Below are 14,328 nucleotides of genomic sequence, written 5' to 3' on the forward strand. Positions count from 1 at the left end.
ATCCAGTTGATGGTAAATGTTATTCTTTACGACCAAAACACCACCGATTGTAGAACTCAATATGTGGTATATGTTTCCTGGTCTGGAGGTTTCCGAGTAAACTTAATGAACTCTATCTGAACCTGTCTTGAATCTGTCTTTTGTACCAGTTCATTGAACCATCAGGAGTAAAGTATTGATAGTTGAACTGGTTAATTAGAGAGAAATAAAGAAATTTCAGCACACCTAGGTGAACAAATCAGAAAAAGGACTTCAGGCTTCAACAACTGTAAACTCTTTCACTAGTGAAGCACTACTGTTTTAAATGAAATTGCTCCAAGTAAGGTGAGGAGGAAAACTTGTAGAAAGTCTGATTTATGGTTTTCTAATGAATTATTATTGTTAAAAACAGACCTGTCGTATATTGGAAAGGAAATGGAGGAAATGTCCATCAGATGTTACTAGGAAAGCATGGAGATTAGCGATAAGGGCCTACAAATTAAACTTGGCTGACGGTAGGACAGAATATTATTCCAGGCTGGTAGGTGTAGAACGTTTAGATAAAAAGAAATTATACAATTTGTTAGAGCATCTGACCAATGTTCATAATATCCAGGAAAGACATTAGCTCCAGCTTCATCTGCACTTGTATTCTATTTTTAAAATAAGGTATAATCCATCAGATTGTCAATCATCACAGTCATATGAATACTTTTTAGAGGGCTGTCCTCTTGCTCGTTACTAGACCCAGTTTGAGTTATTGACACCCAATGATGTTAGATAATTAATTTGAAAATATGCTTAAGGAGTTACCACCCAGGACAAGGATCTAGGTGTCATTGTTGATGATACATTGAAACGTTCAGTGCGCAACGGCAGCTAAGAAAGCAAACAAAATGTTAGGAATTACTAGGAAAGGAATGGAAAACAAAAATTAGAATGCTATAATGCCTTTGTACTGCTCCATGGTGCAACCTCACCTCAAATACTGTGTGCAATTCTGGTCACCACATCTCAAAAAAGATATAGCGGAATTAGAAAAGGCGCAAGGGCGATGAAAATGATAAAGGGGATGGGATGACTTCCCTATGAGGAACAACTAAAGCAGCTACGGCTCTTCAGCTTGGAGAAGAGACAGCTGAAGGGAGACATGATAGAGGTCTATAAATACTGAATGAAGTGGACCAGGCTTGTTTACTCTTTCCAAAAATACTAGGACTAGGGGACATGCAATGAAGATACTAAGTAGTAAATTTAAAACAAACAGGAAAGAATATTTCTTCATTCATCATATAATTAAATTCTGGAATTTGTTGCCAGAGAACGTGGTAAAAGCAGTTAGCTTAGCAGGATTTTAAAAAGGTTTGGATAATTTCCTAAAAGTCCATAAGCCATTAAGATGGACTTCGGAAAATCCACTGCTTATTTCTAGTATAAGTAGCATAAAATCTGTTTTACTGTTTTGGGATCTTGCCAGGTATTTGTGACCTGGATTGGCCACTTTTGGAAGCAGGATACTAGGCTTGATGGATCTTTGGTCTGTCCTAGTATGGCAACACGGATGTTCTTATTACCACGTCCTGTTTATCTGATTAAATTCATTTCTCATTTATTTTTATATGCTACATTAGAATGGATATATGGAAATCTAAGTAATAAGACTTTCTCTGATTTGGGAGGCAACCTTGAACAGACACCTATTAAGAAGAATAAAAAAGGTGATCCTTTAGCTGTTTCAAATTATATGCCTGTTGCCTCAATCCCCATTCTAACTAAAATCATAGAAGATTGGGTAATGCAGAAACTGGAATATTACATTCCTCTCAGTTGGGTTTTATTAAAGGGAATAGCATGGAACACTGTTGGGTGCATTGGTAGTGCATGGTACTCGATTGTTAAGTCAGGGATGTAATTCTGTGATAATACTGAAAATTAAGGGAGCTTAGCCTACAGAGAAGTGATAGCAGCAGTGTAGACTAAGCTCCCTTAATTTTTTTATATTTTTGGTTCCTGGTTTAACATCTCAAGTCCCTGATGCAGACCTCAAAACACTGGCCATTGTTGGATTGGGGCGATGGTGAAAGATATTAAGCTACGTACCGTTTTGCTTCATTTGGAACTAGGAGTTTCCATACTTACTGACAATAAATAGCTGGAGATTTTTTATGCCAATGAAAGAGACATTAAACCCATATACACCAACAGCTTGTTAGCAGGTCTGGGTTAACTGAGGCTTTTTCCTCCACGCATTTTAATATTTATGGTCATCTTCTCAGAGCTACTCTGTAAGGTGTGAGGTTGTTTATATCTCTGATATTACTGTTTTCTTTCTTGAGTCCAAAGACTGGTTTAGACATGAGCATTCATTTGAGGCAGTGTTTGGCTATTGTAGAAAAATGAGTGATTAGTCATCAGTTACACCTAAATAAACATATAACCAAATTCCTTCAGAAAGGATCTCCTCAAGTGCAAAGCTTTGATTTTTTTCTTCATCTGAGTTTGATTCTGATTATAGGTGGGATGTATTCTTCTGTATTATAGGTGTGGAGGTAGAAAAATCAGATTAATAAAGTAGTGAAAAACTCCTTATTGACTTTAAAGAAATTAAGAGCTGTTAAAAGCTATTTTGAACCTCAAGTCTTCTGACTGCGCAATCTTTAGTTCTTTCTCAGACAGATTATAGTAACATCATTTATCTTTTACAAAGTCTCAGCGGGCCAGACTTCAACTTGTGAAGAATGCAGCCGCTAGATTGACTTTCTCAGTTTCCACTACATCCCTTTTGGTGCAGCTGCATTGGCTGCCAGTTAATTGTCGGATATAGTTTAAGCTCTGCGTATTTGTTTTTAAATTTTTGTATGGTGATTTGCCTTCTTACATGTAAGCTCAATTCCAAATGCTGCAGGCTGAATCTCTACGAACAAGGCAAAAATTTTTATTTGGCTTTCCTTCTATTAATACTGTTAGATTTCATACTAGCACATTATCCTATCAGACACTGATGTGGAACTCTCTTGCTTTATCTTTAAGGTAGGAGTTTAACCATCTTTTATTTCAAAAATTGTTGAAGACATTTTTATATAGGAAGTTTGTACTGTGACTAATTTGATGTTTTGTACTTTTGTATTACAGAATTCCTAGATAATGTTCTTACATTTTTATTGTAAGCTACATTGAACTTCAGTTGGTAAATACAGGTTATAAGTTCCCTTTAATGTTATGTAACTTTCTACATAATATAATAATTGCAACAACTAAGCAAAGTGGTCACAACAAAAAGAGAAAAACTTGGCAGTCATATAAGAACAGTTTCAAATTTCACTTTAAATTGCTATATAAAAGCCTAGTCTGAATTATACCCTAAAAAGAACTTCAATTATAAGCCACAATATTTTACCTGAAATATAGATTACTTTCAATTATCTAATGGAGGAAAGATTATAAAGACTATATATAGATCAGGCAGAGATGATTCTGGAAAACTGGGCCGCCTAAATGCTCACTGGTGTTTTAAGCAGCAACATGTTTTATAAAATCTGTATCCATGCCTCTTCAACTATGCTGGACATATAACCTTGTACTTATGGAAATTAAAGGGCTGTGGAGAAAGTGGATTTGAACCAGACAATTTTTTGATCAGGTTTCTTTGGGAGACATTATCCTCCAAGCTCTGAATCTAAGCCGAGTCTTTCCCAAGCCATGAGCACTGGAAAACCAATCATGGTTGTCTAGATGGAACGAGTGTTACTAACCATACAAAGAACAACCTGGCAAACCACTTGGAATCCAAAGCACACACTATAATGTCTCACACCGCTACCATCTTATAAATGATCTGGAAATCAGAACGAGGAGTGAGGTGATTACATTTGCAGATGACAAAACTTTTCAAGGTTGTTAAAACACATACAGACTGTGAAAAATTGAAGGAAGACCTTAGGAAATTGAAAGACTAAGCACCAAATGGAAGATAAAATTTAATGTGGACAAATGCAAAGTGACGCACATTGGGAAGAATAATCCAAATCATAGTTACCTGATGCTAAGGGTCCACACCGTGGGGGACAGCACAAGAAAAGGATTTAGGTGTCATTGTAGACAATACGCTGAAACCTTCTGCCAGTGTGTGGCGGCAGCCAAAAAAGCAAACAGAATGCTAGGAATTATTAGGAAAGGGATGGAAAATAAGACTGAGAATACTATAATGCCTCTATCACTCCATGGTGCGACCTCACCTAGAGTACTGTGTTCAGTTCTGGTCGCCAAATCTCAAAAGAGATATAGCAGAATTATTCAAAGAAGAGCAACCAAAATGACAAAGGGGATGGAACTCCACTCATATGAGCAAAGGCTAAAGAGGTTAGGGCTCTTCAGTTTGGAAAAGAGACAGCTGAGAGGAGATATGATTGAGGTCTACAAAATCCTGAGTGGTGTAGCATGAGTAAAAGTGAATAATTTTTTTTTTACTCTTTCAAAAAGTACAAAGACCAGGGGACACTCAAGTACACGGAAATACTTTTAAAACAAAAAGGAGAAAATATTTTTTTCACTCAAAGAATAGTTAAGCTCTGGAACTCTTTGCTTGGAGGATGTAGTAATAGTGGTTAGCGTATCTGGGTTTAAAAAAGCTTTGGACAGAGAAGGAAGTGACATCACACAAAATGGCAGCCTAGTTGCTTAGGTCCTGAGCCTCTGCCACAACTATTTGCGAATCCAATGCCATTGATACCTGTAAATTGTGGAAGGTTCTGACGGGCATAAAATACACTTGTGATAATCAGCAAATCCGCCTCCATGCAGAAGAAAGACCTGGTGTAGAGTGATGCACTTGGGAAGCGGAAAACTAAGAGAGAGATACCGGATAGGAGGGGAAAGATTAGTAAGCTCGACTCAGGACAGAGACCTTGGGGTGTTGGTGTCGGAGGATCTGAAGGTGAAGAAACATGCGACAAGGCGACGGCCGTGGCCAGAAGGATGCTAGGCTGCATAGAAAGGGGCATAACCAGCAGAAGAAAGGAGGTGTTGATGCCGCTCTACAAGTCGTTGGTGAGGCCCCACATGGACTATTGTGTTCAGTTTTGGAGGCCGTATCTTACTATAGATGTAAAAAGAGTGGAAGCGGTGCAAAGACAAGCTACAAAAATGGTACGGGATTTGTGTTGCAAACTGTATGAGGAGAGACTTGCTGACCTGAACATGTATACCTTGGAGGAAAGGAGAAACAGGGGAGATATGATACAGATTTTCAAATATTTGAAAAGTATTAATCCGCAAATGAACCTTTTCCGGAGACGGGACGGCGGTAGAACTAGAGGACATGAATTGAGGTTGAAGGGGGCAGACTCAGGAAAAATGTCAAGAAGTATTTTTTCACGGAGAGGGTGGTGGATATGTGGAATGCCCTACTGCGGGAGATGGTGGAGATGAAAACGGTAATGGAATTCAAACATGCGTGGGATAAACACAAAGGAATCCTGTTTAGAAGGAATGGTTCCGTGGAATCTTAGCGGAGATTGGGTGGCGATGCCGGTAATTGGAAAACAAAACGGGAGCTGGGCAGACTTCTACGGTTTATACCCTGATCGTGACTGAATAGATAGGGATGGGCTGGAGTGTAAATTTTAAGGGGCTTCGATGTTAGCTTCAGAATTTAGTACAAGAACAGTACTGGGCAAACTTCTACGGTCTGTGCCCTGAGAAAGGCAAGGCCAAATCAAACTCAGGTATACATATAAAGTATCACATACCATGTAAAATGAGTTTTATCTTGTTGGGCAGACTGGATAGACCGTACAGGTCTTTATCTGCCGTCATTTACTATGCTACTATGTTAGAATGCTTGGCAGGATGATTGGCGAGCAGGGCGCTGAGTCGCCATGTGTCGCCAGCTCGCTTGTCTCAGTCTGACTCAGATTTAGCTTTATCAATGGCAGAAACGTGAATGCCACCATCAAAGAAGGGAATCTCTAACGAGCTGTGAACGTTTTTGACCAGAATTCAGGGAGAGATTAAAACTTTTAAGGAGGAAATTCTGGACAGTATGGCGGCGTTAAGCTCTGACCTCCATGAACTGGGGGGGAAGGGTTGAGGACGTAGAACTGAAACTAGAAGAGCAAGTGGAGACGCTTCATTCTCACACTACTAACATACACGAGTGATAGGATCTGAAGGCGATGAAACAGTGTGACAAGGCAGTGGCCATAGCGAGAAGGTTGCTAGGCTGTATAGAGAGCGGTGTGACCAGCAGAAGGAGGTGTTGATGCCCCTGTATAAGTCATCGGTGAGGCCCCACCTGGAGTATTGTGTTCAGTTTTGGAGGCCATATCTTGCGAAGGATGTAAAAAAAAAATTGAAGCGGTGCATAGGAAAGCAACAAAAATAGTATGGGATTTGCGTTACAAGACGTATGAGGAGAGACTTGTGGACCTGAACATGTATACCCTGGAGGAAAGGAGAAATAGAGGTGATATGATACATAAGTACATAAGTAATGCCATACTGGGAAAAGACCAAGGGTCCATCGAGCCCAGCATCCTGTCCACGACAGCGGCCAATCCAGGCCTAGGGCACCTGGCAAGCTTCCCAAACGTACAAACATTCTATACATGTTATTCCTGGAATTGTGGATGTTTCCCAAGTCCAAATATTTGAAAGGTATTAATCCGCAAATGAACCTTTTCCGGAGATGGGAAGGTGGTAGAACTAGAGGGCATGAAATGAGATTGAAGGGGGGCAGACAAGAAAAATGCCAGGAAGTATTTTTTCACGGAGAGAGTGGTGGATACTTGGAATGCCCTCCCGCGGGAGGTGGTGGAGATGAAAACGGTAACGGAATTCAAAAATGCATGGGATAAACATAAAGAAATCCTGTTCAGAAGCAATGGATTCACAGGAGCTTAGCGGAGATTTGGTGGCAGAGCCAGTGGTGGGAGGCGGGGCTAGTGGTTGGGAGGCAGGGCTAGTGCTGGGCAGACTTCTACGGTCTGTGCCCTGAAAATAGCAGATAACGGCAGATACAAATCAAAGTCAGGTAAACACATAAAGCAGCACATATGAGTTTATCTTGTTGGGCAGACTGGATGGACCGTACAGGTCTTTCTCTGCCGTCATCTACTATGTTACTATGTAAAATGGATGACTTGGAAAACAGAGGCCGCCGGAACAACCTTCGGTTTAGAGGGGTTCCGGAAGGAGGCCCGACTGAAGAAGTGCAGGTGATTGTTCGCTCTCTATGTGCAACCTTGTTGGGATCGGAAGCGGGAGTAGCCCCAATGGAGCGCATCAGTCTTTGGGCCACCGCACAGATAACAAGCCGTGGGATATAGTTGTGTGCTTTTGTAAATTTGCGGAGAAAGAGCTTGTACTCACCCGAGCACGAAATATGCCGGACTTGGAGTACAGTGGATCTAAGGTCGCAGTGAACCCGGACCTCTCGCAATATACACTGCAGCAGACGAGACTAATGAAACTGGCACGGGATATATTAAATAAGGAAAAGATTGCATATCGCTGGGGGTTCCCGTTTTCGTTGCAATTTGCACTGAAGGGTATAAAGCATCGAGTTCAGTCACTGGATAGTGCCTGAGAATTACTGCATGCGGCAGGCTTGGTTACGTCAGCTGCGCCACCAAACACAATGGCCCCTTCAAAACGAGCCAGGCTTCAAAGATGCAGAGGGTGCCCGCGTCTTCTAAGAAGTCTTTGCAAAAAACCAGCACTTCTGCTGCAGAGACATGACTTGGATAGCATATCTACTTATTGCTGAACATTTGCTGATTCATCTGGAGGACTGAAAACTATGTCATTGTTCTTCTGTGAAGGATGTATATTGCGGTTACGCTTGGTGTGAGAGGAGTGTGTACGGGATGTATCAATGGTAAGGAAATGGGTAGTGAGAGTGGATTTGTGTGGGGGGGGGGGGTATAGGGAAGTTGATTACGTGTGTTTCGAATGCAAGAGTGTGTGGATGGGGAGGTGTCTGGTGGGAAGGTGACTATGGGGGAGGAAGGAAGTTGTTGGATGTTAGGGGAAGAAAAGCACGTGGGGGGGGGGGAGGGTTATGTGAGTGACGGGGTTGTCTGGGGTGGGGTGGTTCACTTCCTTGAAATCCCATTCTGGGGACTTGGGTCTGCTGTCTGGTGAGTGTAGTAGGATAGAGGGGGGGGATGGGGAGAGTAAGTAGGGATTTGTTGGATGGTTGTGAACAGGTTATAAAAATGTTTGTAACTCAGACCAGAAAGCCTTTATGTTCAAAGTGGAATGGATACTTGGAGCTTCCCATTACCATGTGCATATTACTAAATACTGGTTGTTGATGAGTATTGACTTAAAGGTAATGTTATACAATGTCAAAGGTCTTAATATGCCACAGAAACGACAAAAGCTCCTTAAAGAATTATTGCAACTTAAGCTGCATGTTGTGTTTTTGCAGGAGACACACCTTTGTCGGGTGAATGAGAGGTTTCTCACTCACCCTAGCTACCCACTTGCTTGGTTTGCCTCATCTGAGTCCTCTAGGAGGGGTGGAGTGGCGATATTAATTCACTCCTCAGTGCCTGCCAGGGTTATTAAAGTAAAGAAAGACCCGGGAGATTTTTATACACCCATATAGTTATTGATGAAACAGATGTTACCTTGGCGACAATATACGCTCTGAATGAGAAACAAGATTTCTACATTTGTGTGTGAAATACCCTCTCTGGATTTACTCAGGGCTCCCTGATATTGGGGGAGGACTTTAATGCAGTAATGGATACAGCGTGCAACCACACTAGGCCATCACCCATCGGAGACTTCAAATTGTCATCTGCCCTAGGCTCACTTGTACATTACATAAGTACATAAGTATTGCCATGCTGGGAAAGACAGTCCATCAAGCCCAGCATCCTGTTTCCAACAGTGGCCAATCCAGATCACAAATACCTGGCAAGATCCCAAAAAAGTACAAAACATTTTATACTGCTTATCCCAGAAATATTGGATTTTCCCCATTTAATAACGGTCTATGGACTTTTCCTTTAGGAAGCCGTCCAAACCTTTTTAAAACTCCGCTAAGTTAACAGCCTTTACCACATTCTCTGGCAACGAATTCCAGAGTTTAATTACACATTGAGTGAAGAAAAACTTTCTCCAATTCGTTTTAAATTTACTACATTGTAGCTTCATCACATGCCCCCTAGTCCTAGTATTTTTGGAAAGCGTGAACAGACTTCCTTAGGACTTCTAGATATATGGCGACTTACACACCAAAGAGATTGAGACTACACATACTACTCCCACATCCATGATTCCTATTCACGTACCGATCACATTTTTCTGGACACTAAGTTGGTTGAGATGGGTCCGGAGGCGGGTATTGGTAGTATAACCATATCAGATCATGCAGTGGGGTGGGCCTCCTTGCCGTCTATTAAGCCAGAGATTCAGGTTAAAAGATGGACCATGAATGTAGGCATCCTACAGGATATGGAGGTGGTAGAAGGTTATAAAAATCTGCTGAAGGAATACTTGGAAATTAATATTGATTCAGGCCCCCCTTTAAGTGTAGTTTGGGATGCCATGAAAGCGGTATGTAGAGGATATTTCCTACAAGTAGCTAGCAGGCAGGCCTGTCGTCAGAGGGCGCAGTTGGTGAAGTGTTTGGATAGAATTATATGTCTAGAAGCAAGTCATAAGGCAAAACAGTCTCCCCAAATAATGCAGGAGCTGCGTGAATTGCGGCTTCAGCTGGATGCCATTCATTCAGAACAATTGAGCATGCTGCAAGCTAGACAGAAGGTATGCGCATTTGAATTTACCTATAAAGCAGTCTTTTAAGACTGCTTTTAGTTATGTTCCTTATCAGCTGTTGGCTATGTGGTCAACATCCTACTTGATGTACCCTAAATTAGTAAAGATGCTTGAATAAGTTTTACCTACTTTTTGCGCTCAGGGTAAAGCTTGAACTAGGAGTGGCCTAGTGGTTAGGGTGGTGGACTTTGGTCCTGGGGAACTGAGTTCAATTCTCACTTCAGGCACAGGCAGCTCCTTGTGACTCTGGGCAAGTCACTTAACCCTCCATTGCCCCATGTAAGCCGCATTGAGCCTGCCATGAGTGGGAAAGCGCGGGGTACAAATGTAAAAAAAAAAAAGTCATTGGTAATTCAATATAATTATGGATGGGCAGGGGGGGTAGAGAGGTTGAAGAAATTGTGGATATATGATATGCATTTTTTGTGTTGCTGGCTAATTGTGAAAAGTCGAATATCAAGGTTTAGTAAACAAATAGATCAATTAAAATAGTAGTAGAAGACAACCCAAAGAGAAAAACCAGGGCTCTAATCAGCAGCTGGAAGTGTGGTTGCTTGGTTTTTAGTTCAAAAGTATCAAACTTGCAAAACTGTCAATTTAGGAGGCTGCTTTTTAGGCACTGCTGGATGACATTTCCCTTTTGTGTGAATTTAATGAGGCTGTTGGTTATTACAGATCATCATTTTGCACAGCAGGTAAGAATTTGGCAAAACCTGTCTAAATTACATAGTAAATGTCATATGAAGCCACTCTTAGTTTTTTCAACCAAAGATGTCACTCAGTTCAAGCATAAAACACTGTGAAAGCTGTAATGCAAAATACAAAGTAGCATTCAGCTTACTGTTTTTGCATATACATAGTAACATAGTAAATGACAGCAGATAAAGACCTGTACGGTCCATCCAGTCTGCCCAACAAGATAAACTCATTTTACATGGTATGTGATACTTTATATGTATACCTGAGTTTGATTTGTCCTTGCCTTTCTCAGGGCACAGACCGTAGAAGTCTGCCCAGTACTGTTCTTGTACTAAGTTCTGAAGCTAACATCGAAGCCCCTTAAAATTTACACTCCAGCCCATCCCTATCTATTCAGTCACGATCTGGGCTTAGACCGCAGAAGTCTGCCCAGCTCCCATTTTGTTTCCAATTATTTATTTATTTGTTACATTTGTATCCCACATTTTCCCACCTATTTGCAGGCTCAATGTGGCTTACATAGAACCGGAGAGGGCTTTGAAGTCTCCGGTGAACAAATACAAGGTAATGTTGTGAAAGGATAGAGTTCATGTAGCACTGTCACATTAGGGAGTCGTACAACGGAAGAGTTGAGTAACGTCCATTACGTACTTGAGTTTTGTTGTGTAGCAGAGTTCAGGAATTTAGTTGGGTCGGTAGGGTATGCCTTTTGGAACAGGTTAGTCTTTAGTGATTTCCGGAAGTTTAGGTAGTTGTATGTTGTTTTCAAGGCTTTTGGTAATGAATTCCATAATTGCGTGCTAATGTAGGAGAAACTGGATGCGTAGATTGATTTGTATTTAAGACCTTTGCAGCTCGGGTAGTGAAGATTTAGAAATGTTCGTGTTGATTCGGATATGTTTCTGGTTGGTAAGTCAATCAGGTCTGTCATGTATTCCTGGGCAGATTTTGAAAGCAATGCGTTCTTTGATTGGGAGCCAGTGTAGCTTTTCGCGGAGAGGGTTTGCGCTTTCAAATCGCGTTTTTCCAAATATAAGCCTAGCTTCCGTATTTTGTGTGGTCTGAAGTTTCTTTAAGGTTTGTTCTTTGCATCCCGCATAGATTCCATTGCAGTACTCTGCGTGGCTTAGTACCATTGATTGTATCAGGGTGCGAAATGTTTCCCTCGGGAAGAATTGTTTTAAGCGTTTGAGTTTCAATATTGAGTGAAACATTTTCTTTGTTTTGGATGCCACTTGGGTCTCCAGTGTTAGGTTACAATCCATTGTTACGCCGAGGATTTTCAGACTATCTGAGATAGGAAGGGTGTAGTCTGGTGTGTCAATTCTTGTGGGGTTGTCCACGCTGTGTTGGGATGAGAGGATGAGACAATGTATTTTTTCTTTATTGAGTTTTAATTGAAATGCATTTGCCCATGAGTCCATGATGTTCAAGCTGAGATTGATCTCGTTAGTGATTTCTGTCAGTTTGGTTTTGTAAGGGATGTACATTATGACATCGTCTGTGTATATGAAAGGGTTGAGGCCTTGGTTGGATAAGGGCTAGTGGAGTCATCATTAGGTTGAAGAGGATCGGTGATAGCGATGATCCTTGTGGTACTCCACAGTCTACTTTCCACGGTGATGATATGCTGGAGTTTGATTTTAATTGATATGTTCTTGTGGTTAGGAAGCCCTTGGTCCAGCTAAGTATGTTTCCACCAATCCCGAATTTATCTAGCAGTCTTAGTAGTATATTGTGGTTTACCATGTCGAATGCACTAGACACTCAATCTCTGCTAAGATTCCACTGAACCATTCCTTCTAAACAGGATTCCTTTGTGTTTATCCCACGCATGTTTGAATTCCATTACTGTTTTCATCTCCACCACCTCCCGCGGGAGGGCATTCCACATATCCTCTCAGTGAAAAAATACTTCCTGACATTAGTCCTGAGTCTGCCCCCCTTCAACCTCAATTCAAGTCCTCTAGTTCTACCGCCTTCCCATCTCTGGAAAAGGTACGTTTGAGGATTAATACCTTTGAACGTCTGTATCATATCGCCCCTGTTTCTCCTGTCCTCCAAGGTATACATGTTCAGGTCAGCAAGTCTGACCTGACTCCTTGTACGGTTTTAACGCAAATCCCATACCATTTTCATAGCTTTTCTTTGCACTGCTTCCAGTCTTTTTACATCTTTAGCAAGATACGGTCTCCAAAACTGAACACAATACTCCAAGTGGGGCCTCACCAACGACTTGTAGAGGGGCATCCACACCTCCTTTCTTCTGCAGGTTATGCCCCTCTCTACACAGCCTAGCATCCTTCTGGCCACGGCCGTCGCCTTGTCGCACTGTTTCTTCACCTTCAGATCCTCCGACACCAACATCCAAGGTCTCTGTCCTGAGTCAAGCTTACTAATCTCTCCTCTCCGGTATCTCTCTTTTGGGTTTCCACACCTCAAGTGCATCACTCTACACTTCTTGGCATTAAATTTTAACTGTTGAAATCTTGCCAAAAAACCCTCTACTTTTTAAAGAACTTTCTAGTGCATGAAATATGTATTTTTTCTATTTTTCTTATGCTAATGTGCTTAGTGATAAGGGAGACCGGCTGGACTTATTCACAGTAGTATACTGTGATTACTCCCATTCTGACATCATCGCACCCCTACCTCCACCTTCTTTTAATTATTCTATTGTTCTATTGTGGTGGGATCTTGGTTTATCAAATTATGAATGTCAACCAGATGGGAACAGGAAGGATAAGCAAAGTTGTGTACAGGAGCCGCAGATAAGCTGCAGTCCAATCAGTAACGACTGGAGTGGGATTCCGAACGGACCGTTCTAATAGTCTGCTGACACGAAGGTTGCCCCTTACCAAAATAAGTGTTGCGTTTTACATCTGGTTGACATTCATAATTTGATAAACCAAGATCCCACCGCAACAGAACAATAGGGTAATTAAAAGAAGGTGGAGGTAGGGGTGCGATGATGTCAGAATGGGAGTAATCACAGCATACTACTGTGAATAAGTCCAGCTGGTCTCCCTTATCACTGAGCACAATACCATAAGAAAAATAGAAAAAAAAAAACACATTTCATGCACTAGAAAGTTCTTTAAAAAGTAGACTTTTTTTGGCAAGATTTCAACAACATAAACCAAACGAGATATCATACCCCAGCTGAGTACAACTATTAAATTTTAACTGCCAGACCCTCGACCATTCTTCTAATGTTTGGAGATCCCTTCTCATCGTTTCTTCTCCCTCCAGGGTATCCACTCTATTGGCTATTTTCATGTCATCCACAAAAAGGCACACCTTTCCTTCCAACCCTTCAGCAATATCTCCCACAAATATATTAAACAGAATAGGTTCCAGCACCGACCCCTGAGGAACTCCACTGCTCACCTTCCTTTCCTCTGAGCAGATTCCATTTACTATCACCCTCTGCCACCTGTCGGCCAACCAGTTTCTTATCCAGTTCACCACTTTCAGTCCTAAGATCAACCACTTCAGCTTATTCACGAGTCTTCTGTGGGGGACCGTATCAAAGGTTTTGCTGAAGTCCAAGTAGATTACATCTAGCGCATGTCTCTCATCCAGTTCTTTGGCCACCCAGTCAAAAAAGTCAATAAGATTCGTTTGGCAGGATTTTCCTTTGGTAAATCTTTTCACTCTTTTACTGTCAGCATAAAAAATAGCTATAGTCCTTAAGAAGAGCTCCAAAACAGATTTCAAGAGCCAGAGATAATTTGTGAAGCAAAGTCCAATAAGACTGAAATCTTAAGACAGAATCATTTACAAAAAACAGTAGCCCAGAAGGCAGGCATGTATTTACAGGAACACATGAAATGTACAAAAAGATTCAGAACAGATTCA

General features: G+C 41.3%; 1 protein-coding gene across 1 annotated transcript in view; it reads right to left on the reverse strand.

Annotated features, from left to right (window-relative positions):
* Window positions 1-14,328, reverse strand: part of LOC115462943 (ciliogenesis and planar polarity effector 1-like) — a 237,673-nt gene that overhangs the window by 76,518 nt on the left and 146,827 nt on the right. The window lies entirely within an intron of this gene.

Source organism: Microcaecilia unicolor, chromosome 2 (genome assembly GCF_901765095.1).
Source record: "Microcaecilia unicolor chromosome 2, aMicUni1.1, whole genome shotgun sequence".
Classification (NCBI taxonomy): Eukaryota; Metazoa; Chordata; class Amphibia; order Gymnophiona; family Siphonopidae; genus Microcaecilia; species Microcaecilia unicolor.